The 17,038-nt window shown below is 47.3% G+C and overlaps 1 long non-coding RNA gene across 2 annotated transcripts; it reads right to left on the minus strand.

Moving 5' to 3' along the window:
• Nucleotides 1-2,258: 2,258 nt before the first annotated feature.
• On the minus strand, nucleotides 2,259-14,669 carry LOC135322795 (uncharacterized). Of its 2 annotated transcripts, none has more exons than XR_010383711.1 (3): nucleotides 14,215-14,669; nucleotides 2,782-2,877; nucleotides 2,259-2,684 (listed from the first exon to the last, which is right to left on the minus strand). It is a non-coding gene; the product is annotated as an uncharacterized LOC135322795 (long non-coding RNA). The 2 variants fall into 2 exon arrangements; XR_010383712.1 differs by lacking the exon at nucleotides 14,215-14,669 and adding an exon at nucleotides 10,769-11,033.
• Between the last annotated feature and the right edge of the window lie 2,369 nt (nucleotides 14,670-17,038).

Genomic DNA, 17,038 nt, shown 5'->3' on the forward strand with positions numbered 1-17,038 from the left:
TAGTCCCTGTATTCAGTTTCTTAGCTATGATGTTCAGAAAACGATTGATATAATCCATGCAAATACCATTTAAGAAAAACACGACTCTTACAATTTATTCCTAGAGGAACTTGTGTCCTGGATCAGTGCAGGCAATAGTGGAAAGTCGATTTGGGGGAAAGCAAATGAATGGATGAGAGGTGAAGAGCTCCTGGCTTCTGGTCTGCATTTTCTGTTAATAAGAAGATGGATTGGTTCCAAAGTAGTACACACAAACTTTGTCAGTGAAATTGATGAAAGGCATCAAGGCCCAGCATTGGAACTGGGGGCGGGAACCGCACGTGAGGTGCGTCCACTGGTTCTCTGGGATGACTGGCCAATGCCTTTCCTGTTTCAAAGCAATAATTCAGCCCAAATGCACTAATAACTCATTTTTTTCTTTTTTTTTTAATTGAAGTATAGTCAGTTACACTGTGTCAGTTTCTTGTTCCACAGCATCATGTCCCAGTCATGCATGTACACACATATATTCATTTTCATGTTCTTTTTCATTAAAGGTTATTAAAAGATATTGAATATAGTTCCCTGTGCTATATAGAAGAAATTTTTTTGATCTATTTTTATATATAATGGCTAACATTTGCAAATCTTAAACTCCCAAATGTACACCTTCCCGCCCCCTTTTCCCCTGGTAACCATAAGATGTTCACTATGTCTGTGAGTCTGCTTGTTTTGTAAATCAGGTCATTAGTGTCCTCTTTTTTTTTTTTTCCTATTTTTTTAGATTCTACGTATGAGTGATCTCATATGGCATTTTTCTTTCTCTTCCTGGCTTACTTCACTTAGAATGACGATCTCCAGGTCCATTCACGTTGCTGCAGATGGCATTATTTTATTCTCTTTATGGCTGAGTAGTGTTCCATTGTATGCATATACCACAACCATGATTCATTTCTCAGAGGCAGGAAATCAGAAAACACCCCGTGTGAAATGCAGCAGCCCACACAAGCGCCTGCGCTGGCTCAGGACTGGGCAAGGAGTAGGGGTTTGCAGACCGACTCACACAAGCCCAGCGCTGTCTCTAATCAGAACACCCAACGGAGGGCAGTTGCCTTGGGCATCGAGGAGAAACGCGTCAGCAAGCGAGACCCAGCGGAGACAAGGGATGGCTGACGGCGGTCCCCATCCATGGGCCAGAGCGCCTTCCAGAGCGCCGGGACTTCGTCCTGCGCAGGAAAGTGAAGGTGACTTGCCAACTGGGACAGGCTTTGCGGACCCGTGGGGGTTTGGCGTTGGCTCCTGTTGACTGTAATCAGACTCCCGGTGCATGTCAGGCATTTGTGCTTCTCCCCAGTCATACTGATCCAAGTCTGGCTGGAGATAATTGGACCTCAGCCTTCAATCCGGGGTGCCTAGTGCAGACTGACAGGCTGGAAATGATCCTTATGGCCACCCTTTTGTAGTCAACAGTGCCGACAAAGGTCACTTTTCTCCCCTCCTGAAACGTATTCATATGATATAACCTCAAGGTATTAATTTCTTTATTTGGATTCTGTCCTAGAACAGGAGTACCACTGGTTTGAATGTCTGGGATTTGAAGACTGTTAGCATGACCCCCACGATGGGAGGGGCACCCACAGGCAGGGACTGTGTCCTCAGAGACGAGACGGAGCTGACGCCGGCGGCCTGGGAGGAAGCACTTCCCAGGTGTGGGTCACAAGCCAAACGGCACAGCCTCAGGACTGCACGCAATTATTATTAAAAATTGAGAGTATTTACAAGGAAAAAGGCAGTAGTGTAGATGGGACGGGGCATAGGCTTATGAGGTAAACAAGGGCTAGGGCACACAATCAGAGCGAGGTCAATTCAACCTCAAGTTCAGAGACACCAGACTAGGACGAAGGCACTAGGACTGTGGAGACAACTGAGATGAGAGCGAAATTTTGAAACATTTGCCTCAAAAAGAGGGTTCCTTAAGAACACCATTGAAGTGGCCCGATTCAGAGATTTTGACAGCTGGTTGTGAGATTAGCAGGTTGACCTGGTTTTTAGTTCCTGTGTTTGGGGAGGAAGAATTTATAGATAAGAAGGAGTGGGGTGGTGGTCCATGTAAAACCTAACATTATAGAGTTATTGCTGAAAAAGGCTTAGGAAAGACTCGTGACCTTCCCAGGGTGACAGGTTCCCCAAAAGACTTGGAGGCGACAGAAAATTCCTCCTGTCCACTCCTGGATCTAAGCTGGACACTATGGCTGTGGCATGTTTAAGACCAACTAACAATAAAAAAAACGACTCCAGAATTTAAGATAACAGAACAAAATGTGCTAAGTGGATGGGAAGTCCCTAATTTGGCTGAGTTGATGGGGCCTGGCCCCTCCTGCACTGGCTGGCTGAGCTTTGCACAGGCTCCTTGACCCCTAAGTTTCCTCTGAACTGAGCAGTCATACCCACCTCAAAAGACTGTTGAGACCGTCAGATGATTTCATGTGTGAAAATGAAGTCGCAAGTGCACGGCAAATGGAAAGTAGTATTGTCCTAATCTGTAATCACTAAATCATGAGTCAGAACAAGAAGTCATTACTTCCTCTGCTGTCACTTCAGCTCCAGTGGGGAGCCAGGAGGTGACACACTTCAGTCCAAGCACGTGGGGCGGAAGGAGTGAGGGCCTGGTCCTCCTCTGGGCCATCCTGTTTAGCAAAAAGGGACTGAAGACCAGAAAAGGATGAGCACAGAGTAACCAGAACAAAGTCAGCACATAATATTTAAAATAAAGCAGAGAAGAAAATTCCAGACAGAAGTTACCTGGACCTAGTGTGAAAAAGCTGAAATGTGGGGAGTTCGTCGCTAAGATGGCGCATACGTGGTTCGCTCAACCTCTGCTGTGTTCTATTAGAAGTCCTAGGTGAAAAGAGAAATTGCTAGTTCTCCATAATCATTACACTTTCTATCAGCTGATTTCTCAAAATTAAAGATTAAATTCCAGTTTACTTTTCAAAAAATGTTTATACATATTACTTTGGTTGTTGTACATAATTGTCAAGGGTATTAATTCATTTTGTTAGTTAAAGACCATCCACCTCCATTTAATCATACATTTTCATCAGTTAAAGACACTATCTTTAAATCTCTGCAAGCATTTACAGAAGTGTTGGATTCATAACAAGGTTCAGTTGATATTTTCATGCATTTGCTTATTTTTCAGTCTTTGCCACTAAACTGGGAGTACTTTGAAGAAAAAATATTAAAAATGTAACTGTATTTTTATATTCCAAAACATAAGATGGTAACCAGTAGACACAATGAATATTAAGTGATATCATATGATATATGTCTTTGTCTGTCTGACTTACTTCACTTAATATGAGAATCTCCAGGTCCATCCATGTTGCTGCAAATGCATTATTTTATTCTTTTTTATGGCTGAGTAGTATTCCATTGTATAAATGCACCACAGCTTCTTTATCCAGTCACTGTCGATGGACATTTAGGTTGTTCCATGTCTTGGCTGTTGTAAATATTGCTGTTGTGAACACTGAGGTGCAGGTGTCTTTTAGGATTAGAGTTTTCTCTGGATATATGCCCAGGAATGGGATTGCTGGATCATACGGTAAGTCTGTTTTTAGTTTCTTAAGGAATCTCCATACTGTCCTCCATAATGGCTGCACCAAACTATGTTCCCACCAACAGTGTAGGAGGGTTCTCTTTCCCCCACACCCTGTCCAGCTTTTATTATTTGTAAACTTTTAAATGATGGGCATTCTGACCAGTGTGAGGTCACACCTCCGTGTAGCTTTGATTTGCATTTCTCTGATAATTAGTGATACTGAGCATCTTTTCATGTGCCTGTTGGCCGTCGGGAGTCTTCTTTGGAAAAATGGATGGTTTCTTTTCTAATGTTGAGTTTCAAGAGATATTTCTGTATTCAACGTGCAAATCCCCTGTTGGCTCCATCCTGTAGTTTCTCTTCCCATCCTCGGAATAAGGCCGTCCACAGAGCAAACCATTTTCATCTTGCTGAAGTCCAGGTTATCGTTTTTTCTTTTTCAGTCCTGCTTTGGTGTCATTAGAGATCCCTTGCATGGAGACAATCATAGTTCTTCACACCCGCAGCACAAGACAGAACAGGCTTCGGTTTTCGCTTTTCTTTTCTTCCAATGACAAGGGAACCAGCAGGCGCCACGTGGGCACCAGTGCAGCTTTTGCTGTTTGGTTAAGTGGAAAGGGGTGTGGGTTTGGTTTTAGGGAGGGGATCACGTGCTAAAGGGATGTTATAAGTGGGATTTATATGACTCGTGCAGTGAAGGGTTCTAAACCGCTGCCCTCACTCTGGGAAGATTCTAAAGTCAGATGAAGAGGTTTAAAGTGCTTTAATTTTATTCAAAGCAAAAATATAACAATTACAGTTCTTCTAAATAGTAATGAATGATCCTTAAGGGGCTGAAAATAAGTTATCTCCTTGTACCAGTACAGGAAATTTAATTTAATTCTTCCTCTCATTTTTCACAAATTTAAATATATAAATAAAATTTCTCAATACTGCTTTATTGTTTTCTTAAGAGTGTCAGTTTACCCCCTCTTGGGCATATATCCAGAGAAAACTCTAATTTGAAAAGATCCATGCAACCCCAGTGTTCATAGCAGCATTATTTACAACAGCCAAGACATGGAAGCACCTAAATGTCCATCTACAGATAACTGGATAAAGAAGTGTGGTATATATACGAACAATGGAATACTACTCAACCTTAAAAAAGAATGAAATAATGTCATTTGCAGCAACATGGATGGGCCTAGAGATTATGATGCTAATTGAAGTAAGTGAGACAAAAAGACAACTACCATATGATATCACATATGTTGAATCTAAAAAATGATGCAAGTGAACTTACTTATGAAACAGAAGCAGATTCACAGACATAGAAAACAAACTTATGGTACCAAAGGGGAAAGAGGGAGAGGGATAAATTAGGAGTTTGGGATTAGTAGATACAAACTACTGTATATAAAATAGATAAACAACAAGGTCCTGCTGTACAGCACAGGGAACTTTAATCAGTAGCTTGTAATAACCTATAATGAAGAGGATATATATGTATGTATGACTGAACCACTATGCTGAACACCAGAAACTAACACAACATTGTAAATCAACTAGACTTCAGTCTGAAAAAGAGTGTAGATTTAATATTGCTTCAATATGATCAAAAGGAAAGCACGGTGCCTCTCGGTTAGCCTGCACAGCTGTTCAGACCTCGCCGGCTGCCGCCCCCTCACCCCTCTGACCACACTGAGCCCTGATCCCAGGCGAACAAGCCCCTGAGAGAAGACAGCGTCCCCGAGCTCACCTGGGACCCAAAGTAAATGTCACTCTCTAACTGGGAACTTTTTAAGCTATGTTTCTCTGTACAAACATCAGTCTGCATGAGCTACAGCACGTTCACAGGGAGAGAGAGGAAGAAAGAAAGCAGCTTTAGCATCCACCTGCTTCTAACATGAAGGCAGCTTCATTTAGCAGAAAGCTGCGCTCTGGCATAATTAACGTTCTGCAGTTACTAGAGATTGCCAGCTAGCTGAAACTCATTTGGGGACCTTGGCTGAAGTCCATATCCCAGAAAGATTTACATAAAATAACATTAAAAGATCATCCTGCAATTATAATCTGATTTCTTTCTCAGTTCTCTATAAAATGCTGGTTTTGTTTTTTCAGTTCTGTATTTCCTATTTACATACAGAAATTAAAAAGGATGATTTTGTCCATCTATGTGATTCCTGATAGGGTAATTGACCTGTGTTCTCATAAGTCAGCCCCATTTGATAGCAGAACATTGTATCTTCATCCTCAAACTCTGTGTTAGGCCGAAGTCATCTTGCCTGACGACTCTCTGTGACGAATGTCATCTCTTCCAACAAAGAAAGATCACGGGACGTTTCATCAGAGTTGTTCTGGTAACGGGAACAGGGAGCATAACCCTCTTGAAGATCCCCCCCCCACCTCGGGTTTTCTACTGTGCTTGTTTCTAAAAATACAGCTGCACTTTCTTGTAAAATACAAATGCATTTTGCTTTCTCACTTACTCGCCATGTTTTATCGGTGCCGTTTTCAGGCCTGAAAGTCGGAGTGACGAGTCCCAGGAGAACCGAAGGCCACCGTGGAGATGAAGGTGACACCTGTGAGTGTGCCAGAGAGTCCACACTGAACACAGAAGCTCCTGGCTCCCAAGGGAAGCATCCTTCCCCAGAGAGACACGGAAGGCCAGGTGACCCCAGGAGCTGTTTGGAGGCTGCAAATCGTACTCATTCTGTCACCAGACTGGAGTGTGGGTGGATTTGGGGGCGGGGGTGGCCAAACCAGCTTTCCTGTCTGCCTCTGTCTTTTGCATGAATTTATCGTCAATTGTTTAAAAGGCAAAAGCCGCACAAGCCCAGAGATCAGCTAGGACACGGTCTCTCCACGTGGTTTTGTTCACGAAACTCACCGCCTGAGTCCCGGGGCTCTGTCCATGTGGTCCTGAGCGTCACACATGTGCACGGCCAACTTGGAATCCAGCTTATGGACTTCATCCTGCGGTGTCATTGAATTTTGCTACTTTTAATAGTTAGAGTGATAATAATTATTGTTTTCATCACAGCTTCTGAGCACGGGCGTAAGCCAGGCTCTGTACTGAGGGTTAACGGACCCTCACCCCTTCCAGTCCTCTGACAAAATGAGGTACATTCAAGTGTTACTCAGCATCTGTAGGGCAGGAACAAACTGTCACCGGCCTGTGTACCCTGCTTTTGGGGACAGGTGGGCCCTGATCTTACCTGTGTGTCCCTGTCCAAAGCCAGGCCTCTTAGCCGCCGTGTCATTCCGCTTTGTCGCTAGTTGTGTAAGGGGCTTCGCGTACAGTGAAATGAAATCGTTTGAAGACATTCCAGCCCTGGTGTTCCCACACGCAGCTCTTCTTGTCCGTGCAGAAGACACCTCTTCTCATGGCCGTTTGCTCCCCACAGGAGCCATTCTGAATGGGGCGTGAATCTTCCCTGCCTCCCTGCTCCCCACCGAAGACCAGGTGGACGGTCGGCCCGAGCGGAAGTGCTTCCCTTTGCTCAGAAGTTTCGATTCACTCGGTGTTTCGGGGTAACTTGTAGGCCACGATGCAAACTTTCTCAAGACAAAGCTAAATGAACATTTTTGATTGAATATGAAGTGTTGTTAGCTTTTGGTTGACAGCCTGCCGTGAAAACATTGTTGAGCTCCTTTTTCTCAGGAGGAAGTGCAGAGAGTGACGGCCCGATGCAGGAGGCAGACCACACCGCGCACAGAGCAGGTGTCCCGTGGAGACACGGACCCTCCACCACGGTCGACCTCACTGTGACGCCATTGCAAAGGTCAAACCAATTCCAGCGCAGAAGCAGATTACCACAAACGAACTGAATGGCTTCTCACCTCACCATCACCTTGGAAAAAAGATCTAAACTCTCCTCCAAATGTAAATAAAAAATAGGAGACATTCTTCACACACAAGAACCATTTCTTAATGGAACTCAGGGTTCACTCTGGGGGCGAGCCCGTGGGAGAAGCAGCGGCCCGTGGTCACCTTCAAGGGGGTGTCTCTAAAGGCAACGACCAGTGAACGCTCTGCAGTGATGGAGGCATTCGGTACCCCGACGACGGGAATCGCTAACCCACGTGGGCACCGAGCACTTGAACTGTGGCTAGTGTGACTGAGAAACTGACCGTTTTATTTCACTTAATTTGGGGGGCTGTGGTAATTAGGTCTGTTTACTTATTTATTTTTAAGTGGAGGTGCTGGGGATTGAACCCAAGACCTCGGGCCTGCTAAGCGTGTGCTCTACCTCTGAGCTCTACCCTCCCCGTTTCACTTAATTTTAATGGTCACATAAAATGGCTCCTGCCTACCCTCCTGGACAGCGTAGCTTTGACACGTAAACACTTGGCTGACGAAAGTCTGGGAACTTTACTGGTCACTCCTGCACCCTCAGCTGTGTGCATCCGTGCGTCCCCTCCTGGGGACTTCTGATAGAGCCTCCCAGCTGAGTGGTGGGCCCTGGCCTGCTCTCCAGACCAGCAGGGGCTGAGGACCCCCTCCCACGCCAGTCCTCTGACCTCCGAAAGGCCTGGCCCCCCAGGGCCCGGAGCTGGTGTCGGCCAGCAAAGGGCAGCAACCACAAATTAAAAAAAAAAGAATTCTTTAAAACACAATGAAAAGGAGAAGAAAGAGGGAAATCGTTCAACACAGAAACTGTCTGTGCCTCCTCTTCACGCAGGCTTATTTTTCCAATACCTCGCATGCCTCACATACTTCAGCACAGCTCCTGCGCTGGGGGAGAAAGCAAAGAAAATAACAAAACTCAACATTTTATTAAGCAGATTGTCTGCACTGACGTGAAAAATTACATACTCTTTTTTTGTTTTGGAAAAAATATATATAACTTTTGTTTGTTTTGGGAAGCTTTTCGCGTCTGCTGCTTTGGCCAGACGGACCTTTGCCACATCACTCTCCTGGGTGGACGTCCAAGTTCAGGTGGCTCCGTGGGGCCTCTGCCCTGTGTCTCCTTCACAGGCTGGGACCGCAAAAGGGTTAAAAGAAGGACGATTTCTGGCAGACCTTTTAAAAATGATTTCACAGCACATATAAATTACAGTGCCGACAAAAAGTTTCAAATATGTGCCAGGTATCTTTTACTTTTCTCTTTAAAAATAATTTCTGCCTCTGTAAATGCCTCACTGGGTGAGTAGATATTTTTATTAATTTAAAAAGATCTCCAGGGCTAATTGTTTCCCATTATTTCAGGGTTTGGAGATAAGAGACTGAGTGGGCTCCTACAGGTCAAACTCATCAGGCAGGTGACTGTCCTCCCGTGAATTCTCATTGCCAACACTTTCACCAAAATGCGACTGTAGAGGCACTGAGGGGATTTTCAGATGATGAGTTTATTCCAGGGGGGTGTGAAGTCTTGGGAAACTGAAGCAGAACGTTTCACACCCTCACCCGTAATCACAGTTAATTTGTCTAGGAAATGTTATTGGAAAACACATGGCTCTCAGTAGATGCTGTGTTGTGCCAACGCTCGTGACCTTCATTCAAAAGCAATCCTTGACCTTCCTCCACAATTACCAGACAAATACAGTAAAATAAACATCGCCAGCGCACTGGAGCCTGTGTGTTTATCTGGAAGCGAACGGAACCGAGAGATCACACGTTTCAAGCTTAGTTCTGAGTTCTGGAAGCCCCGATCTCTGGAGCTGCCCCGTGTCGCTTCCCTTAGGAACCTGGGTGGCTGCGTGACGGCCCAGCGCTGCGTCCACCAGGAGCCTTCCCAGAGCAGCGGCAAGGACGCGGAGCGGGAGCCCGCAGACGCACGTCCTGCCCCTGATCCAGGGGGACGCACGGTGTGACTCTGCTCTGTGTCGCGGAGCCTCGTGCCCGCCAGCTGGTGGCCTGCTCAGGGCCGCCCGCGTGCTTACGCGGTGCGCTGTCAGAGCCGACCCGCCCCAAGACGGTGCGTGGCCATCGCTGCTGTCACCTGCCCCCCCGGCTTTTCTGCTCCTCGGGAGCTGTTTGGCGTCTTAGATCCAAACGCGCCCTTTTGTCTCTGGCTCCGAGGGAGCTGTAAAGCTTCGCGTCTTCACACTTCGTATTCGTCCCCCCACGGTTCTAAGTGATGGCTTCCCTGTGTCCTAACGACTTTTCTCTTCCTAGAACTATTTTCTCACGATTCAACTTACTGAAACAGACACAAAGCTAAGAGACAAAACCTTCCCACGCTCCAGCCGAGGAACGTCTCTCCCCGGCGGTGTGTGTCTTCCTCAGGCCAGGAGCACCGCAGCTCAGCCCCCAGCTCTATTGCTACTTCAGATAAACCCGTCTTCTCTTAGGAGGACGTGAGCCTTCAGCAGCCCCGGTTCTCGGCGGACGCACGTTTCTTTCCAGGCCGTGTTCTGAGGAATTCCGCAGACGGCACATTTGAGTGTTTAGCATCCTGTCAATTACAAACGTTTCACTCATTCATTCCCTCCCTTCAGCTGCTGTCTGACAGTGGCCGGGGTTAACTGAAACTGCCTATAGACTGTGACCTGTAACTGTGAGAAACGCAGAGGAGCGGTGGCTTCGGCTCCTCAGAGTGTCCGACTCTGACTGGGTCAGCCGCCCCCGACCCGGGCGAGGGCCTGACTCCTCTGCTGGCGGGGTTACCTCCTCCAGCCGCCTTGGAGGTCCTCGGTGCACGTGAGAGGAACGGCCCCGCGTCGTCAGCCGTGTGGGAGGAGCAGCATGTGGCAGAGCTTTTGCGAGTCCTCGAGTCATTGGTTATGACAGACGCTGGCCCTTTTGCTAAGTTTAGAATCCCCTTAAGCATAGTGAGGTTCAAGTACCATTAACTCTTGGCAAAATCCTCCTTCCTAATTCAAAGAACAAAGGATTACTAAGGCTCGTAAAAAGGCTTCTCAAATTTCAAATAGCTTTTAAAAAAAACATTTAATGAGTTAAGAGTAATTGAATCAGAAACATATGGATTAAATTTTCCTTGAAATTCACAGGGGCTTAATATTAAGTGGAAGTCATTCAGCAGAACCCCCGAAGACTGGCCAAACCCAGGTTTTTAAAGATCAGCTAGTAATACTCCGTGACCCTTCGTCCTCCCCTGTCCTCCTTTGTCCCCGGAGTTCTGTGGGTTGGATGGTCCTGCGCTGACTGTACTGGTACCAACGGATAACGCATCTGTCAGTGGAAGAGTCCAGCACGCCTGCTGCTTCGGTCTTCGTGGGCTTCATCTGCGTACTTACCTGAGAGTCACCTGGCTGTGTGGTAACCTCATCCATCTAGAGCATGGTTTTTAAACTGTCTGTCCAGCATGAACTTTTTTGTAAACCCAATTGCATGTAGATTCACAATCTGGCGGGGGGTGGTGGTTCTAGTTCCCATCTGTGGCGGCTTTTCAGCACCCCTGTGGAACCTAGAACATAATTTACAAACCTTTGATCTAGCATCCAGCCAGGAATGGGGAAATACACAAAATAAAAGGGATGGGGAACCCCTAAGAAGCCAAAATGGGTGCCACAGAGCCCAGGAGACTCTTAGACAATTCCTTGTATCAGAACCTTTATATTCTCACTCACAAACGATCCTAGCAAGCTTTGATCATTTCTACAACCGCAGAAGATCGACAGCAACAACGTGGGAGACCTAAAAGGGTAGAAAAGATAGATGGGAAGGAAAGGGGGGAAAACACAAAATCTAGACAATTTTCAAAAAGCTTATTAACACACCTCTCGCATTGGGCTTGGGAGAAGTAACCCACTACCACCACGAATGTTCGGAGGATCCGTGCCTCAAACGCAGGAAAACGTCCAGTGTGCAGAGTCAGACCTCGAGCCTCAAGGACGGCCGTGCTCAGAAGTGCTCAGGAGCCAGAGAAACAGCGACATTCACGCTGCCTGGCCGCCGTTTGCGCAGCGTGTGCAGGGGGCACCGGACCTCTGCGGTCTCCTAGCAAACAGCAAGGACACGCCACCCCAGCCGAGCTGCCAGTCGCCACACCCCCAGCTCCCACACGGCTCCTTCTAGGGCAGGTCAGTACAAGACGCCTGGGGGTCTGGGCAGAGGGGCAGGAGCTGCGGGTCCCTGTGGGCTGATGAGGGCGGGAGCGCCCTGCTCCAGGCACCAGCCGCCCACAGACGGCACGCGGAACGCAGCTACATCCGTGTTCCAGACACACTGAGTTCTTTTTGGAAATGTGGCAGCAATGTGTTAGGCGTAGCCCGAGCTGGACACAGATGTGAGAGAGTAACATAGAAAGTGTGGATCCAGGAAGAAACACTGAATTCCCTTAGGGGAGAAAAAAAGGTTGTGTTATCTTGGCGCGAAATCCAACCTAGGTGGAGCCTTCAAAGGCCTGTGGAAATTACTAACAGTAATATTTTGGAATTCTACAGATTAAACTCCAGAATGTTGTCATACAGCCTGTATCTTCCTTCATGAGTCCTAGGGCAGGACTCCTGTTGGAAAAAGACAGAAAAGCAAACTCAAGTGCTCTTTAGGATTTCTTTATTTAGATGGGTGACAGTGAGCTCCCCGGCGCTCAGCTGAACATGCCTCCGTCTGTGGAAACAGTGGAATTCTGCTGACGAACTTCACCAAGACACCCTCTGTATTAGAGCTTCCAAGGTACTGAACATTCTGAAATTATTCACCCAGGGTCTGACCTTTTCCAACCGCCTAAAATTAAACCCAAAACAAAAACTAAAAACCCAGCTGGAGAAAAAAGGAAAAAAAAAAAAATCACAAGGGTGCCGATGGAGGAGCAAGGCCACCTTCCTTGTCCAGAACTCGCTGTGCAGCAAACAGGGCTGCTCCAATGGATTTGAGCATTTTGCAAAATTAATGTCACTATCTCATTCCCTTAGAACCCTAACACCTATCAGAGAACGCTGCCAGTTTCCATCGGAGCACAACAAAGACCTCACTCCCCTTGAAGCCACGCCAGGAACCGCTCTCCTGACTTGAACGTCTGCACGGGCAGTGCTGCCAGACGGCGCAGTTCTGGAACCTCCCAGCTGAGCCCGGTTCCCCTGGATGGTGCGAGTGAGCCCCTCCCATGACGAAGCACATGCCGGAGCTTGAGGCACGATGACCCTCCGCCCTCCAGAGAGCTCGGCGTGAAGAACATGTTCTTTTGCTCCGCTGTACCCTCAGGTTGGCAATAACAGGCAACAAGCCGTGGCTCTGATGTCGAAAAGCAAAAAGTCAACGTGGGCCTCACACAGTACGAAAGAAAGGAAGCTCCAGAAATGGTTCTGAGGATGGATGTGCTGGTAAGGGGGGCGGGAGGTTTCGTGGCATTTAAGAGGAACCTGTTTCTTTTACTGTGTCTTTCAGGGCCAACAAGATCCAGAGGAGGATGCCAGCCACTCAGCGCAGGAGGTTTTCACACGAGCTGCTGGCCGGTCAGTCTCCCATGGCTTCTCGAACGTCCCCCCTGCTAGCTCTTTGGGATGTCCCTTCATAGTGACAGAATTTTCAAATAAAAAATACACAACCTTTTAAGAAATCGTGTTCAGTTGAATCTTTCTATAACAGAGAAATGCATGTTCTAATATTCTGAATGCTCCAATAACTTTTTTATGAGGAAACTGGAGAACAGTAAACTCAAGGAAAGCATGGGGTGAACGTCGGAGTCAGCGGGGGCGTGGGGAGCGGCACGTCTCCCCTGTGACAAGCGGGACGGAGCAGACTGCAGGCAGCAGGGGTCCTGACTCTCACAGACAAACGCTCCAGTTCCGGGCAGAAGTGGGTCCGTTCTGCGTTGGTGCCCCACCTGCAGACTGTTTTGCAGGCCCTCCCCACGCTGGAAAATCACTTAGCGTCACTCAGAACCAGAGCCAGAGCCCTGTGTGTGTGTGCGCACGCGTTTTTACTAAAGTCATGTGTGCTCATATTTAAAAATAAAATCATACTGAGCACTTAAGTTGAAAGCAAGAACACCCTGCTTCCTGCACCCCCACCCAGCTCCACTCCTGAAGGGGCAACCTCTGTTCACTTGGTTGGCAGTTCCTTCTGGCAGTTTCCTCCACGCATATAAAAATACGGATTTCTTGTCCTTCATTCCTGATTAATCAGTTTTACCCATTGCCTATTAACTTGCTGGAATGGTAGGTGAGATTTAACTGACCTAAGCTCCCAACACAGTCCTGGTTCTACTTTAACCCTCCATCAGCTGCCTTGTGACTTTAGATGACACGTGGCTGTCTTTTTCTAGTTCCTCTGAAGTCTGCCTGTGGGGCAGTTTCAGGAACCCCTGAGTCGCGTCACAACTGGACAGCAGATAACTCTGCACACATGAGCAGTAGGCAGTTCAGAGCAGCCCGGGCAGCCTGTCTGGACTCTGAATTGTAGAATCCCCGCGGCACGTGACTACTGGACGTAGGACACGCCACCGACCTTCAGCAAGTTTGCAAAAACAATGAGTTATTTTGTGCATGGAGAAGTCACAGGCCCCATCAAGCTGCCGGGGCAGGACAGTGTCATCTCCACTGGGTGCCGGGCCCGGGACCAGATCCTGGGCCTCTGCCAGCACGGACGGCCAGAGGTGACCCGGGGACAGTGGGAAGTCTCAGCACCTCCCCTTTCCGCCGCGTCACCACGGGCGGCCTGTAGACAGCTCTTCGCCTCAGAACTTCCGTACTTACATTCTGGAGGCAAGAAAGAGAGGCCTCCTCCAGTTCTGCCTCACCTCAGCCGGTCGCTACAGGAGGTCTGGCTCTTCCCGGGACGCCTCGATTAGGTGACGGCATCCTGCACTCTGACCCTCGCGACATTTTCTGGTCCTTTCACCACGAGTCACGTGGAGCCGGTCGACTCTGCCTTCGTTGTCCATGTCACTGTCCCCTGAACCCACGTCGGTTTGTCTTTAACACGAGCACTGCGAAGAGCTTTCTGGGCAAAATTCTGCCGTCAATGGATTTTACGGCCTTGGGCTTGTCATGTAAGCTCTCTGAGGCTTAGTTTCTTTGTATTTAACGTGATTCTTAAAAAATTCTTAATTTTGTTGAAGTGTGGTCCATTTACAACGTTAGTTTCAGGTGTACAGGAAGGGGATTCAGTCACACATGTACATACGTACATACGTATTTATTTTCTCACTTTTTAAATGTCTGACAGCAACACATGCAATTGCAGAACAATAGAATCTTGAGAGTGGGAAAAGGTCTCAAAAATCTTGAAATTCCACCTCTTTCTAAATGCACATGCTCCTCTCCAGTACCCCTGGGATATGTCAGTCCAGGCGGGAGTCCTTGTTGTCAAAGGAATTAAAAACAATATGTCAAGTGTGGTCTGACCTGAGCTGAGAACAGTGGGGCTTGTTAACACCCCTGATCTTGAAAAGCCTACGTTTGCACGATATTCAGGTACGTTTTTTGGCTGCTGCATCACACTTTTGGCTCCTTCGGTACCTGTGGTCACAGAAAACCACGAGAGTTAGACACACACACAGATTCTTTCTGCTTCACTCTGAACTTAATCTTCCCCTCCAAGTACAAGTGCTTGAGTTCTGTTTTCTAAATTGTTTGTTTTCTTCATTATTGTTTTCCTCTTGTCAAACAAGTAATTCAGGCTCATTGCCGGAAAAAAAGCCTGAAATGTACAAATATGAAGTGAAAATCAACTTGCAGATAAACCCGACTGTATACAAAATAAACAAGCAAAAAGGTCCTGCTGCACAGCACAGGGAACTAGATGCAAAAGCTTGTACTGACCTGTAATGAAAAAGAACACGGAAAGGAAGACGTGTGTGCACGTAGGGCTGAAACGTGATGCTGTGCACCAGAAACTGACACAACATTGTAAACTGACTCGACTTCAGTTTAAAAGAAAAGAAAATCAACTATGACTCCAGCCCAGAATGTGCCACTGTTAACACTCTGGCGAATATCCTTCAAATGTGTCTCCCCCGATGTGTGTGTATGTCTGTCTGCTAATGCACACGTGAACACACACACACACACAAACTAGGATGCATTTGATCACAGGGGAGCGAAGCCCACTGAGGTACACTGACTTAAATGAGGAAGGTGATCTAGGGTCTTGGTGGGTCCAAGTCCAGAGGTGGGGGGCCTCAGGGCTGCCTGACGCGGCGGCTCAGCGACGTCCCCAAGGACCTGCCAGTGCTCTGCTTCTCCTCTCTGTTCTCCCTGCAACGGCTTCACCAAGAGAAAGCGCCTTCCGCTTACAGAACCAGGGTGGGACCCCAGCCCCGCCGGGAGCAGACGTGTGCATAACCACCTCCAAGGAGAGGGGCTGGGAGCTTTCTCTGGACGTTCCCTCGGGCAAGCAAAGAACTGTCACCACCACAGGTTTCCAGAAAACGTACTCTCCCATCTCACTCTCCTGCAAGGAGGTGCTTGTCCACCTCTGACTCAATCATCGCAGCCGGGTGAGAAGATGACACTGATCAGCTTCATCGCCTTTTCCACCCCGAGCGCCACAGGTGGGGTTAGCGTCTCCAAACTCACAAGCCCGAGTAAAGAATGTGTGAGAGTGTGGGTGAAATTTACTGTGGGAAGTGAAATGGGCTGTGGGGAAGAACCACAACGCCAGCTGCACAGGTAGAGGGTGCGTACCTGGAACACTGCGTACGGGGTGCGTGCGCACGGATAGGCAAACGCAGCCGTACGTGAGTGACCCTTCAGGGTGGAGACGGAGGTAGGCAGAGGGCGAATGGACGGACAGACGGCTACACAGACAGACAGAAAGATGGACAGACTAGACAGATGGTAGATGGTACATACAGAGGATCAAATTAAACATGCTCTTTTATAACCTGCTGTTCAGTAACCTGATTGCATGAACATTTTGCATGTCAATCCTCAGATTCCGGTAATATAAAATACATAAATAATATCTTGTAATAATTTGCGATCATGTAATCACGTGTGTAACACCCCATAACAGCCTGATACACAGTTACACTGGGGTACTTCACATATTGCACATACTGTGTGTGCATCATTTATGTGTATTAGGTATGTGTGTATATTGTGTGTAACAAGCTATGATTGTGTCCTGTAATAATATCCTGGTAGGACCTGTGAGCATGACTAAGGACTTGAATTGGCCCCGGTCAGTGACCAATTAGGGCCTTCCGAGGGCTGCCCGCAGACGTGTGACGCTGAAGCGACATGTCTGGGCACGCCTCGGGGCACGGTCGCTGTGCCCTTCCTCTGACACGTTTCTTTAAATATTCTGTAACATACTCTAAATATTTATTCAGAAAAAAATAAACTTCAGAGTAAAAGGATAAGAAAATAACATTTCAAGACACTTGGCCAGATTTCTTTTCCAAGAGGGCTGCATTCGTTTATCCTCCTGCCAGTGTCTTAGGAAACTGCCCATTTTGACACATACTTAACACAAAACATTTTAATACATTTTATATAATTTGACCCTCCAAGTCTAAAAGGGGAGTGGGAAACACTAGCTACTCTGGATTTATTTTGCAGTTCTTTTGTGCCTGGTGGGTTTGGCATCTCTGAACACAGATGGCTGTCTAGTCTGTT

The sequence above is a fragment of the Camelus dromedarius genome, chromosome 13 (genome assembly GCF_036321535.1).
Source record: "Camelus dromedarius isolate mCamDro1 chromosome 13, mCamDro1.pat, whole genome shotgun sequence".
Taxonomy (NCBI): Eukaryota; Metazoa; Chordata; class Mammalia; order Artiodactyla; family Camelidae; genus Camelus; species Camelus dromedarius.